The sequence below is a fragment of the Cupressus sempervirens genome, chromosome 11 (assembly GCF_028749045.1).
Source record: "Cupressus sempervirens isolate cs-2001-9-10 chromosome 11, ASM2874904v1, whole genome shotgun sequence".
Lineage (NCBI taxonomy): Eukaryota > Viridiplantae > Streptophyta > Pinopsida > Cupressales > Cupressaceae > Cupressus > Cupressus sempervirens.
The window spans coordinates 312,075,636-312,090,060 of NC_143128.1; the positions used below are offsets into that span (position 1 = coordinate 312,075,636).

Sequence of the window (14,425 nt, forward strand, 5' to 3'; positions counted from 1 at the left end):
AATGTAATAGGTGTCGAGCAAACTAGGATCAAACATGTGTCAAGCATCAGTAGTCTAGTATGTGCCAAGTAACATAGGAACAACATATAAGTTTGTGCCTTCACAAACTCAGATGTAAACCATTTTTTGAGTCAACATAGAAGGATTTTGAAGGATAATAAGGATAAGAATGAATCTTTTATATTTCCTATGCAATCAACATGCAAGCAATAAGAAAAATGGAGAAGGCATGCAAAAAATGAGAAAAGTGCCAAGAATGAGTGGGAATTAAAGATTCAATGTGGATCATAGATCCATACCTAATGCTAATTCTACAAAGTCTTTATAAGAAGGCTTATACCCCATGATTTTATGTTACTAAATCGAAGTTAAGGAAGTTGCTAAGTAGATAGAAAAATTGCAAAACATGGCAAACAATAGGGGCATCAAAGACTTAGTGAATTGAGTAGAAATTACACATCTAGTTGATCATAACAAAGTAAGGGATATGAATAGATATCAGATCAAGCAAGGATCATATCAGAATGAGCATATCAAGTGCCCAAAACTAGTTGAAGATTTTAAGCAATTAGGTCAAAGATTCCTAATACTCTCCAGCAATTGTATTAGATAGTGGAAAATCCTATGTTGATAGGTTAGCTTAACAACTATTTTGTAGATCCTTTGAAGAGGTGACTAAATCCTTTAACAAGGTGACACTTCATGTAAAGTATTTTTAAATCCTTTAACTAGGTTACTATTGACACAATCTAGACAATTACTGTTGCAGTCATTTTGTGAGTATCATCCCCACACCAGTTTTACCTTCTTATTCATGGAGAGTTTCTAGGTTACCAAATTATGGTGTCATGTGTTTACTTCATATTTATTTGATATGTTTACATGCATGCAGTTTAATTTTAGTTAAAAGTTTTAATGGATAAAATGCATTACTTCTAATTCACCCCCCTCTCAAAAGTACTCTTCCCATTTGAATATTCCAATAGATGAGATTACTTGATACTTTATATATCATATATGCATGATGATTATTACATTATTTTTAGTTATTGATGATGATTAGTTAGATGGATTATCATATGTGTTCTCTTATGGATAGTTACCCATATTGCATGTGTATGATGTGCATGTATGTTTTCTTTATGTATGGCATTTCTGATGTGGTCAAAGAAGGGAGTCATAGTCACCTGCTAGTCGAGATCTACATGATGCACCACTTCCTGCCATTGCCTGTTTAGCTTAGAATATTGCATTTGTACATGTGTGGATTTTATGCAAGTTGTAGGTATTGGGTATCGACTTCCCTGAATTTTCTAGGATGACTGTACCCTATCACATTATCTCAATGGTAAGAGAGGAGAGATAAAATCTTGAGTTCAAATCCTAAAACTTTAAGCCATTTGTCTTAGAAAATTAGGATAAGTATATGAATTGTCTACCTTTCGAATGCATTGAATGACATTAATTCGTGATTATAACCCTTTAGTTTGATTTTGTATGTGTTTTCCTATGATGGGTTTTCGTAGTTTGTTTTATGAGTCTTTGGTGAATTTTCTATTAACTAAATCTAACTAAAAAAGTTAAATTGATGATTTAATTTAATAGAAAATTATTATGATATTTTTAATATTTAATTATATTTAATTAATTGAGAAATTAATTAAATAAAAAGAATTAAATTTGAAGATAAAAGTTATAAGGATAATTTTAGAATGTGATAATATTTATTTAATTTAATAATAATATATTTAGGGTTCATTTTTTAATAAATGCTAAATACTATTATTATTTAAGTTAATAAATATTTTATCAATTAACGTTTCAAAAATTAATTAAAGCATGAAAAGGTATTAATTTAAAATTTTCATAAAGTATGCATGAGATTAAAATATAACAAATTAATTAAGAAGTGAGAAAATATATTAACTTATTAAAAGTTTTATGATTGCATGATGCATGTATGAGATTAAATTTAATAAATTAATTAAAAAAGAAGTCGAGTGAGAATTAAATAAAGTTATTTAATAATTCAATTAATGTGCATAGAAAAGATAAAGGAAAAATAAAATAAAATTTAATCGTGATCATACAATTAGTGCCCCGAATTTAGGAGAGAACTCCTTATCACCAATGGAGGGTTCATTTTCAAGGGATGAAATTTTTTGGGAAGGAACCACAAATTTTGGAGAAGGTAGGAATTTTTGAAAAGGAGAAGGTTTTGAGAAGAGGAATTTCTCTATAATTTTCTTGGGCATAGTGATTAGCATCAGTGTCTAGGTAGATGCTTGTGATTATTTGCTAAATTTGATTACACTCTTTGCTTTCTGTCTTCATCGTGTCTGTGTATGCAGACCTATTGCTGCATGTGGTAGTCGTTACAACTGCTGTCGGTGGTAGTAGCTAGGTATGCAATCACACGACTTATTTAAAAAGTTGGTGGGCTTTAAAAATAAATGCTTTTTTAAAATTAAATTTTTATTATAATTTTTAATTATAATTTTATTAAAATTAAATTATATTTAATTTAATTTATTAAATAATAATTTTATTAAATTTAAATTGTATTTAATTATTAATTATCAATTATTAATTTTGTTAATAAATTTTATTAATACTTATTAATTCTATGAATATTTAATGAATGTTAATTTAGGTAATTATTAATTAAATTAATTAAATGTATTTAATTAAGTTTTAAAAAACAAAATTCATTTAACGAAGTGTTAGATTTATTTTATTATTGATTAATGATATTATTTTTATTTAAATTGTAATTAATTTATTTTAAAATCAATAATTATTATAATTTAAATAAATAATTACCCCTCAATTATTTTTGAAGGATTGACTTAAAATCGTATAGGGGTAACTCTATCTTTGACTCAAATAAATGATTAGTTTGACTTGTAGGGTAAACTGAAAATCCTTATATACTTGGAATATACATTGAAACAAAAATGAATCCTTATATCTAACTCAACTGAAGCTTTCCAAATCAAACCAAACTATGAGACTATTATGTTTTCTATGTGTTGTCTATGTTTAGGGGTTTCAGGGTTTGACCTAGCCTTGACTAGTCTTAGGATGTTACCAGAGGCTTGGGGGTCATGTGATTGTGATGTTATGATGTTTGATTTCGATCTTTTAAACCCAACCATGGTAATGTGTCTTGTATGCTCTATGATGTGTGTTGATCTTTTGATTGTTATTGCTTTCCAGTGTTCTTGTGTTACATTGAGGTGAATGTATGACCTACTTAACTTAACCATTTTTGAGTCTTGATTAGTTGTATTTGGATTTCTTTCCAATCAATTTTATAGGACTAAGGTATTTGTATTTTTTTATTAATGATGTCATGTTATGACATGTTTGACTTAACCATTTTGAGTCTTCAATCAGTTATTTTGGGATGCTTTCTAGTTGCTCGTAGAGAACTAATGTGATTATTGTGAATTATCCCTTGATGCTTTCTAGTCACTTGTATAGGACTGATGTAATTTTTATATGATTATTGATTTTTGCTTTTATGAGCCTAGGGTAGGTAATCTATATGTAATGTTGAGAAGTGGCTTACAATGGGGGTTAGGACCCTATGTGATTCCCAACATAACCCATTGTAAGTTGTTTAATAAGTGAAAGAATTACACTAAATGTGAATAAAATGAACCTAATAAGATTCTTTATATGTTCTCACCCATGCCTTGAGTACTAGCATAGACTAGGATGGGAGTAGAGAGAATTCTTGGTTGTGACCTTGTATCCATAGTATACCTTGTCAGTACGAGAGGATAATAATGGTTGCATAGGGATCGTTAGGGGGCTAGGTCCTAAGAGACTACCAAGGTAACTCTAGCGTGATTCATGTGATGACACTTGCTTGCTTACATAGTAGGTTTCCTACATGTCTTGTGTACCTGTAAGAATTAGATGTCAACTTATCTTGGAACCTTTGAGTTAGATTACTTTTAGGGTTTCCCAGACTTAGAGAGTATTTTGATGTTTGGATTGTTATCCTATTTGGAACTTGAGACTATCTCCTCGGTGCGGTGGGAGTGGTCCATTTAGGTTCCACATGGTCGAGTGGTCACTAGTACATTTGACCCCAATTTTCGACCAAAATTTTTGACCATCTATTAAAATGTTTTAGATTGGTCAAAATATGCAAGGAAAAATATCTTTTTTAAAAAATCCATGCTCGTGTTGGTCGAATTTTTGACCAAAATGGGCTTCATATGTTAAAATTTTTTAAAAAGTGGGAAAAACTCATTGTTGCTAAGGACGAAAATGGAGGAAGGGTTTCACAGGCTGGAGGAGGCAAAGGCGAAGGTTTTTGAGAAAGGGGCATCTATGTATAGGGGGTGCATGGAGACAGGTGTGGCAGTGGCGGTGTTAATGAAATCCTTGCAATCAATGTTGTCGTCTGCTAATGAGGAGGCCAATTTAGGGCTAAAGATGAGAGTGGCGGCATTGGTTAATGAGGATGGGGTGTTTTGATAATGCAGGATCTGTTAATTGCTGGTTTCAACATCACTAGTGCAACAATAGAATGGGCAATAGTAAAACTCATTCATAATCTAGATAAAATGGAAAAACTCCAAGGGGAGTTAGAGGAGGTTGTAGGTCATAGTAGAAGAGTGGAGGAATCTGATATTGATCATCTACCTTACCTTCATGCAATGGTGAAAGAAGTGCTTCGACTATATCCTCCTGGTCCTCTTTTGATCCCTCATAAAGCATCAAGATCTTGTGAAATAGGGGGTTTGTGATCCCCAAAGACACACAAGTATGGGTTAATGTGTGGGCGATTGTGAGGGATCCTGTTGTGTTGGAAGGAGCCTTCCAAATTTATGTGAGAGAGGTTTTTGGAGGGAGAGGGAGCTACCGTGGACTTTAAGGGACAAGATTTTGAGCTTATACCATTTGGAGTAGGGAGAAGAATATGCCTAGGGCTTCCTTTGGCTGATAAGATGCTTCATTTAATTTTGGCTTCGCTGGTTCACTCCTTCGACTGGAGTCTTCCTAATGGAATGAGCACAAAGGAACTAGACATGGACTATATATTTAGAGTGGTATTGTGGAAGAGTTAGAATTTGGAAGCAATCCCACTACACCTGCAACATCACTTGTATTAATTCTTCAATATTAAGGTAATTTCTTCAATACGTTGGATCAAAAAGTCTAATATGATAATGTCGTTTAGAATGGAGGTGTCATAATAGATTTAGTAAGTTGACTGACTTTCCCTACAATAATTTTATTAGTGTCTAAGACTCTAAAGTATCAAGAAAAGTGACATCTGTGTACAAAACATAGTGAACGAGGGCTACCATTTCTTTCTCAGGTTTCACACCTCTGTATCAAGAGAGACATACCCATACAAAATAGACCCTTCCTGCACTCTACATGGCACTACTTCTGTGCATATCAATGAATTTGAATGCAATATTATAAATAATTTCTGCATGCAACTTCTTACCATTATATACTTATTTTTGTTTAAATTAATATGATCATAAACGAGTTTGAAATTTGTATTAGAAAGACTTTGAGATTTTTATATGGTTTTTGTAATGTAATATGGGTCTTATTCAATGTTATACCACTTCTCTGAGTGTGTTTCATATTGTTTCAAGGAAATTCAAGGAAATTTGGATTTATTTGTAGCTACGGGTTCTTGTGCTTTGTCTTGATAATAAAACATGTAATTGGCACCGGATGGACATTCTAGATTATCTACTTTGAAATGTGAATTTGTTGACATATGGGGTGAAAACCTCTAATGTATCCTTGACATGCACTGATAATAAATGGCATATTGTTATCCTGATGTCCAAGCCCACAAGTTATGTGGAGTAACAATGGTTGAATATCAAAGTCTCTGAGAGAACCTTGGAGACATTACGACTCATTTATTGGATCTTTATTACTAACTCCTGCTTAAGATCCATGTGGAAGGGTTTGGGTTTATCACTAGTCCATAAATATTGTCATGCATAAATGTTAAAATGCTAGTATCATTACTATTAACGAAATATATTTCCACCAGGTTTATAAAACTCTTTATAGAGTCATTTACCAAAAGCTCTCTATTAATAGGCTCTGAAAATACTCTATTAATAGACTTTAAAAATACTACATTTTCAATAATAAGCATTTATAACTGATAAAGTACAAGGCTAAAAAATCCATTTATTTAGATTCTTTTTTTTAACACTGCTAACTCTTTAGAGCCCTTTATTCATCTAGCTCAATTGCAAATGTTATGCTCTAGAACACAAACATTTATTTGCTTTAATTCAATGGAGAGTTTTGTATGGGGGCGTTTCTGAATTTATTTAGGTCAATTGCAAATCAACAACTCTGTGTCGATCTCCAGCTACAACATCTATAGGAAAGATGGCTTTGATTTCATTCATGTCATCTGCTGTCAATTTTACCGAGAGAGAAGATATTATCATCCAGGTTCTTCATCTTGGTGGTTCTAGGAATGGGCACAACATCATTTCCCTGGTCTTGAACCCATGCAAGAGCAACCTGGCTTGGGCTGCACCCTTTTCTTAAACTGATCTTACTTAGCTTTAGTAATAGATCTTGGTTCTACTCAAGATTCTCACCTTAAAACCTCGGATTCCCCTATTTAACAGATCAATTATTATGATATGAAACAATCAACAATGACAAAATCAAATCAAATTAATTTTCACCTTTATTGTCAGTCTTGTCATGTAGATTTTTGTTTAGATTTTACTTTGTTGTTCAGTCTCAATGTTTGAACTCAACATCAAATCATCTTTAAAATGGTGCAATTATTAAATGGAAAAAAAAAAATCCTATCCTTTACCTTACGAAGTCATTATCTATCACACTTTGAAGAAGTTTTCCTCCTGTGCTAAAGAAACCCATGCCTAAAGGACTATATGGAACAATCCCAATCCCCAACTCCCTATGAATGGAATAAAATGAAATAAAATAAATATAAGTAAGCTTGTATTCCTTATCTAAGTTCAAATGGAACAAAGTTCAAAAAAAATCTTATTAAAAACTTCAACTTTTGGTATATACTATGAACCCAATTCACAAATATTTATTCTCAGTTCTCTACAATCTATAAAGTAAACATTGAATCACTGACTGTTGAGGTATTATATCATCACAATGTTTACCTAGAGGTGGGAATAATTTGGGCCTCAGAATCCCTACTCCAGAGAGACCATTCAAGCTACACAACAGTGATTGGATGCACTGCATGGGCCCTACGAATTGTTGAAGCAAAGGCTTCAAACAGACCCACATATTTTATATTTCCCTCTTCTACCAACTTCTTCAGTTCACCCATCTGTATAAAAGGAAAACTGATTTGCTTGTTATCAGATTTCTTATGTTTTGCTAGGCGTTGGTAAAGAGCCAGAGGGATACAATCTTTCCCTCCAAAGCCATACAACCTTGATTATTAGACACATATTTTCTAGTGAAATTAGAGGTTTGAAATTTTGAATTTTTTGTTTCTGAGACAAATTCATTGACTCATGTTACATTAGCTTCATAAGAACTCATCTCTCATGACAATAAGTTGGAGTAGTATTGCACTTAGTGACCTTCTGGAAAGGCTTAATGCTTTACCTTATGAGCATCATCTAAATGTAATGAGTACTACATGTTCCATTCATTCTTTTGAAAAATGAGTTCTTGTGAACCACTATTAAAATAACTTGTGTCAATGCGTTTCACTAGAAAACCACATAGTTGAATCCTTGTAGTAAAATCACAATTTGACATGCTATAGAAAATATTTCATACTTATCAATCTCAAGAAATGATATGTAAAATATATTTCTCACATCAAATCAAATTCAAGATTCAACTATGTAGTTTTTGGACAAAAACCATTGCCCAAAATTTTATAAATAAGATTAAAATAAAAAACCTGTCACAGTAGTACAGATTTTGAATCTTAAAACTTATAGCACCATGACAAAATAGTATTTTGGTGCAAGGTTAAGGGTTTGGAATCCGAAGACTTATAGTAGCTTCTATGGGTACAGTAATATCCACCCTGTGCTGGTAATAAAGATCAATGTAGTCTATATCAAGCCTCTTGAGGCTTGCTTCATAGGCAGCCCTGACATATGTAGGATCTCCCTTCACACCAAATTCTCCATTACTCCAAGTCAATCCAAACTTAGTTACAATATGCATCTTCTCTCTGATACCTTTCAGAGCCTATTTAGGAAGGAACAATAAAAGCATTATGCACGGTGTTAGAACAATCAAGCTCAGAGAATTAATAGATTAAGAAATGGAAACAGTACGAGCTGGAAACAAGATGTGCATCTTTTGATCAATCAATGGTTTTAACAAATGCATCTTTTGAGTAATATTGATCACTTTTCAGTGATGGGTTATATAGTTTTCAGCTATGTAAGGATTTGGTACAGTTGATGCTTCCGCAGCTCATAATTATGTTATAATGTTGAATTACTTTTCAGAAGAGTCTTCTAGTGCAGGCTGGAAAAGAAACGTTAGAACTTAAGTATAAATACACAAGAGATCTTGTTAGGTTTGTTTACATGAATGATCCAATGTTTTCCAAGATGACACAAAATAAAACAGCATGTATGGTAGAACCATTTTTTAAATTGTAAAGTGAAGCTTCTTGACACGTAACATATAGAAACTATTATCCAAATTTTCTCATCTACATCACCACTTATCAGTTACAGCAGTAATCTTAAACTATATCATAGCAGTAACTGGGAGCCAGGCATGCTCAGATCAACATGTATGGTAGTCACAATCAAACATGGATTTCAAGAATTTTTAAGGAAATGAAAGCATTTCATTTTATTCATGCTGCCTATCCAAGAACCTTGAATGGCACAAAGAAATCTTACTCCTTTTGTCATATATTCTATCTTGGCTATATTTATAAGATGTGTCTGTATAATCTTTTGTCTAACATGAGAAGTCATACAAAATATTTGGAAATACCTTCATCTCTGAGTTACAAGGCATAGAATCATGCTAAATTGCTTTAATCCACCTTAGGTTCAGATTTCTTGATTATGCTTTGCAAATATTGATACACTATTATCCTCTTTTGTAAATCCAATTTGACATTATTTGATTGGTAGTTGCTCTGTATTATGCATTAATGGTAGTCCATGTTCAGAGAATGTAATCCCATCTTTGTTATATGAATAGAGTTCGCATAAGAGATGTTGGTATGGTTTTTATAAAGTAGGTTAATAGCTCTGTCTTCTAAGTTCTTTCTTATAAATGGACATTTGGATATGGTGATAGTAATGAAGGGTCTATATTGGTCAATATGATTGTGTTGGAATAGACAAGAAAAGGAAGTAATCAAAACAATTAAGAAACACATTGCCAATAAGAATCCTAAGATCCAAATTCTTTCTCTAACGATTAGTATTGAATAATATTATAAATTTCTATATACATTTTGATTTATTTTAAGTTATCATTACTGAGATATTTGGTTGAATTCTGAGTGCAAAAAATTTACTATTGTAAGAATTCATTTATGATTGACTTTGATGGATAACTTTGATTTAATATTTGCCTGGTTATTTTTGCAGTTATTAGAGACACTTACAAAAAATTGTGGTGATAATGTTCACTTGCAAGTTGTCGAGAGAGATGTGCTACATGAAATGGTCAAGATAGTAAAGAAAAAGGTCTGTAAAAAAAGCTTTTGTGTAACTTGCACATGTTTTTCTGGGTTGTAGCTTAAACAATTTTCGGTTTGTGCTCTTAGTGCATATTTTCAGCAGTCCTTTATGTGGGTTTTATTTGTATTTTATTTTGTAGCCTGATTTAAATGTTAGAGAAAAGATCTTGGTCCTACTAGATACATGGCAGGAAGCTTTTGGGGGGTCAAATGGAAGATATACACAATATTATTCTGCATACCACGAGTTATAGGTAAGGAAAAAAATAGAATGAATCTTAAGGATGTTCAACAAATCTCATGTTTTTCAAGGGCAGGTTGAATATATTTGACTGACTCTGCCAAATGGCAGGGTAAAACATTGACCTTGAGATTGACCCTCATTTTTGTTACCTAGATTTGCTTTCTAGCTCACATACTTTAAATGCCATTTGGAGGTAGTTTATATTGTTAAACTATTCCAGGATGCAGTGCAGCAGTGATGTTGGCATAATGACATTAGTTAGTAATTAATTTCATGCTGCATGTTCTTAGTTTGAAGTTTTATTTGTCATTTTAGAGCCCAGTGGCTCTAGGGCCTTGAGTATGGTAACCTGAGAGAGTGCATGAATTGTTTGTTATTGCATATTAAAATGTGATTGCCTGCCTCAGTTTGCTACATTTGTAGATGCTTTAAGGCTTTCCAGAAAACAACAATAATTGTGTTACAGTTGCTCAAGTATCTTCTGCAGTCACTCCTCAAAGATCTATTTTAAGTTTTTATCTTAACCAATGGAAGGCATCAACTCCTTATGGAAATTGCCTTTTAGGTGCCTACCAAAAATGGTATGATTTTTCAGAATGATGGGGCTCCTACATAATGATCTCTTTATGGGATATATTGGATTTTGCCCAAAAATAACAAGTCCCACAACACAAGTTATTTATAAATAGTATTCTATATATAAAATACGTAATTGCAATTCAATTTAGAGAAAAATGTATCAAGGATTTATGATCATTATACAAATGATATTGAAAACAAAACACCCTAAATTCACTTGTATCCATTTCACTGCATACTTCTAATAGCTGACCATATTAGGAATTCGATGGAAAAGCTTGATAGGATGTTGGGAGAGTTGAGACTATCCTCCTCAATTAAACGCAAGGGCACATAATAAGTGTCCAATTCATATGGCCCCTTGGGCCATGAGAATGGCAGGACATCTATCATCTTGTAGTTGTTGTAGATGGCATGGTTACTCTTGTTGATGTTATTTCTTTGTTGATAAATATATCTATTGCATTTTCCTTGGTTTGTTAAATGGGAAGTAATCTAAGGGGAGAACACTTCTTTATGTTTCCAAGTAAGTGTTTTTATAAATATAAAATGATAGCATTATTTAGACTTGCACAATACACCAAATTTTTCTTTGCTTCAAGCGACTTGGAGGGGTGACTTGGTGAGCTAACTCAGAGAGCCAACATGGCGAGTAGACTTGGTGAGCGAACTTAAAGAGTTAAGCCATCTCACAAATTTCAAAAGAAAATGTTGAAAATTAATCCAACAATAAGATGCTGCTCTAACTAAGTGCAAAGAAAAGAAGGTTATTCATGATATTCAAAGAATGAGTTTGATGAGAAAAACAAGTGCAAATATACAAATCTGAAGAACATAGAGTAAATCATACAGGCCTCTAGAAATTCAAGAAATAATATAGCTCACAATTAATATTTTATATCTTCTATACATGCTAGGCTGGAATGCTTTTTCCTTTATGGAATTGTTTTTGGGCTTCTACATGCTTTTTGGTCTATGAAACCTTGCTTTGTCAAGCCTGCCCGAGATGTACGAAGTTTTACCACAATTGGAAGAGAGATTTCTTGGTAGTGGGCCAAAAAGACAAGGATAATAAAATGTGTATCATCTAATATCTCACTGAGAAACTAACTTCAACAGATTGCTGGTATTCTAATTAAGAAGAAGCTAAACAAGGAAACATTAAACTGACAGAAGAAGCAATCCTTGAACTCTGCAAATGTTTTGAAGATTAAACCATGTATATTCAACGTGATGAGAATCAGATATGATATTATTGGTGTCAACACATATTGCTTATAGGAAATGGTTCTTCTATCAGAACTAATGGTCTTACTATTAGACAAAGGCCATCAAGGAGATGGGTTGCAGAGATAGAAGACAACATTCAAAAGATCAATTTGTTGGGCACCTTTGACACTGCAAAGGATGAAGCAGCCTGCCTTTTGAGGGGCAAAGAGACTGCCAAGATGCTCCTCCTCAGGTTCAAGGATGCCCATGCCAGAAACAAGACTATCAACTCTAATTCAAGTCCCAATTTTCTCTCTGATTCTGAGCCAAATTATCTCAGGAATCATTTCATACAGTCAAAAGTCAAGATGGGAACATAATATCTCAGCTCTAATGCCCATGTCCAAAATGCTGAACTTACCTTCAGAGAAGTCCTCTTGCATTGGAAGTAGGATTTCTAGCCTAAAAAATGTGCACATTACACCAAGTAAGTCCATGGGTGAGGCAAATTTTGAAGGTAAAGACAATGACTCAACTGGTTTTTCTCACAACTCTATACAACAGAGACATAGTAATGGTGAAAGACAATGGCTGTAAACATTAGTGAACCATAATTTGGTAAACTTTTAGTTTTCCATCGCTTGTCTCTCTTCTATTTAAAAATGTTCTTTGTTTTGGTAAACTTTTAGTTTTCCATCACCTTGTCTATTAGGATCTGCCTTGTAGATTTGAGGCGACATGTTTGGATTGGATCTAGTTTAGGTCCTTGTTTATGAGTTTTGTGCCCAGATTTGGGTCTTATTTCATGTGGCTAAGGCCTATATGTTTCATGTTCTGGGCCGAGGCCCACATGTTACCCTTTTGAGGTTAGATCTGTCTCAAACTTAGCCTGGTATGTGTTCCCAAATTCACACCCTATATGCTAAAGCTCTAGCCACTTGGACCTAGGCCTAATTAGGCTTGTATGTCAGCTATTGGGGCCTAATCAAGCCCATTCTACATTGAACTATGGACTTTTCTAATTAGATCAGGTCCATTCATTAGACCCAGAGGCTGTTTAAATAAGTTTTAGGCTCCAATCTTGAGTTTTGAGCTTCATGTTTCATCGTAGGCCTGATTATAGGCATCATTATATCTAGTTTAAGCTTGATTTGGTCATATAAGGCCCATGTGTTTCATTACAAAGGGCTTGTTGATTGGTTGATATTATATGGGTCTTTAGGAATGTGCCAACACTCCCATAGGAATCTGGCACCTGAGAGGAATCAGTCATGGAGAAAAGAGAAGAGTGAGCATTGCCTTATAAATTCCTATGAGCTAGTATAATAATATGGTTCATTGGTTTAATAGATCTCAAAGTTTGTCATTTTTTCACTTAATAATTATCATAACATAATTATTGTTCCTCCATATTGGTATCAGTTATGAGTGTTGCATGCTTATTATTGCTCAGTCATATGTTGATTGATGTCCTCTTGATTATTTATATTTATTGATACAACTTCTCCTGATTTGTGTATCATCCTGTTACATAGTAATCATGGACCATCATTGGATATACATATGATCATTGATCAATTATCACTTGGTTTTTGGTCTTCATAGTAGCTATCATACTTATCAGCACTTGGGAACCAGAATACCCATTATGGATTCCTCATTTGCTATTATGTATCACTCCATATTGATTTAGTAATTGGTTCATTAACCAAATCACTTCTTCTCATGATGTTGATGTGTATTGACTGCTCTTCAACTTCTTCCATGTATGATGTAGATTGATATCTTAGCTACTAGTGAAAATAGTTCTAAATGACGATTTATCCATAGTTGTGATTCTCTAATATGAGTACTTTCCTTCATCCAGGAATGATTTCTCAATACTAGATGTCACGCTAAGGATCCTTCACCATTTGATCATGGATAATCTTGTGATGGTTATTGCTTTACAATTTACATGATGACTAGTTTGAAGATGTCATGCTGACTGTCCCTTTGAATGGTTTACCCATACAACATAAAGTGTTTGATGCTGATGAAAGCCTATATATGAACTACTTGAGCTCCTCCTTTCCTCTTGTTGGTAGTTGTAATGATTTTTATGCATCCATAAACAAAATCCACATCAACCTCTGATTGAAGACAACACAATTTACAGTTTAGAAACTATCATGTGTATGCCTATTGCTTGATGAAGATAAATACTGACTTAATTCCTTTATTTTGTCATCTCCTATGCTACATCTTCTCAGCGTGAAAACAAAGGTTGTGATGTGTTTGACTATTTTTCATCTAGCGGTGCTAATGTATGTAACTTGATATCTTTCTATTTTGATTTGTTTAATTTTGTAACAATATTAACTAGTTCCTGTTGTATTCAGATTGGTGGAGGTTCTTACTCATCTTTGTATTCAAGTTGTAGCATGGGTGGTGGATACTTAGGTGGCTGTGGCTCATCCTATTATTAAACTATAAGTATAATTGTCAGATTTTTTACTGTAAAATTTTAGTCTCTAATAGTAAAGTCTAATCTTTTGTTTGTGAGACCTTATTGTGGTTTGAGTAGTAGACTACAAAGCTGTCTTAGTATGATGTCTCTTTAACACATCTCTATGGCATACAGGTATGTGATCATGAGGCTACCATAGCCTGGAATAGAATCAAGGTCTGAGAGGCATAAATTAATTTTTTAAAGGCAACATTCT

The 14,425-nt window shown here is 33.1% G+C and overlaps 1 pseudogene; it reads right to left on the reverse strand.

Annotated features, from left to right (window-relative positions):
- Positions 1–6,335: 6,335 nt before the first annotated feature.
- On the reverse strand, positions 6,336–12,217 carry LOC149529373 (putative aldo-keto reductase 2; annotated as a pseudogene).
- Between the last annotated feature and the right edge of the window lie 2,208 nt (positions 12,218–14,425).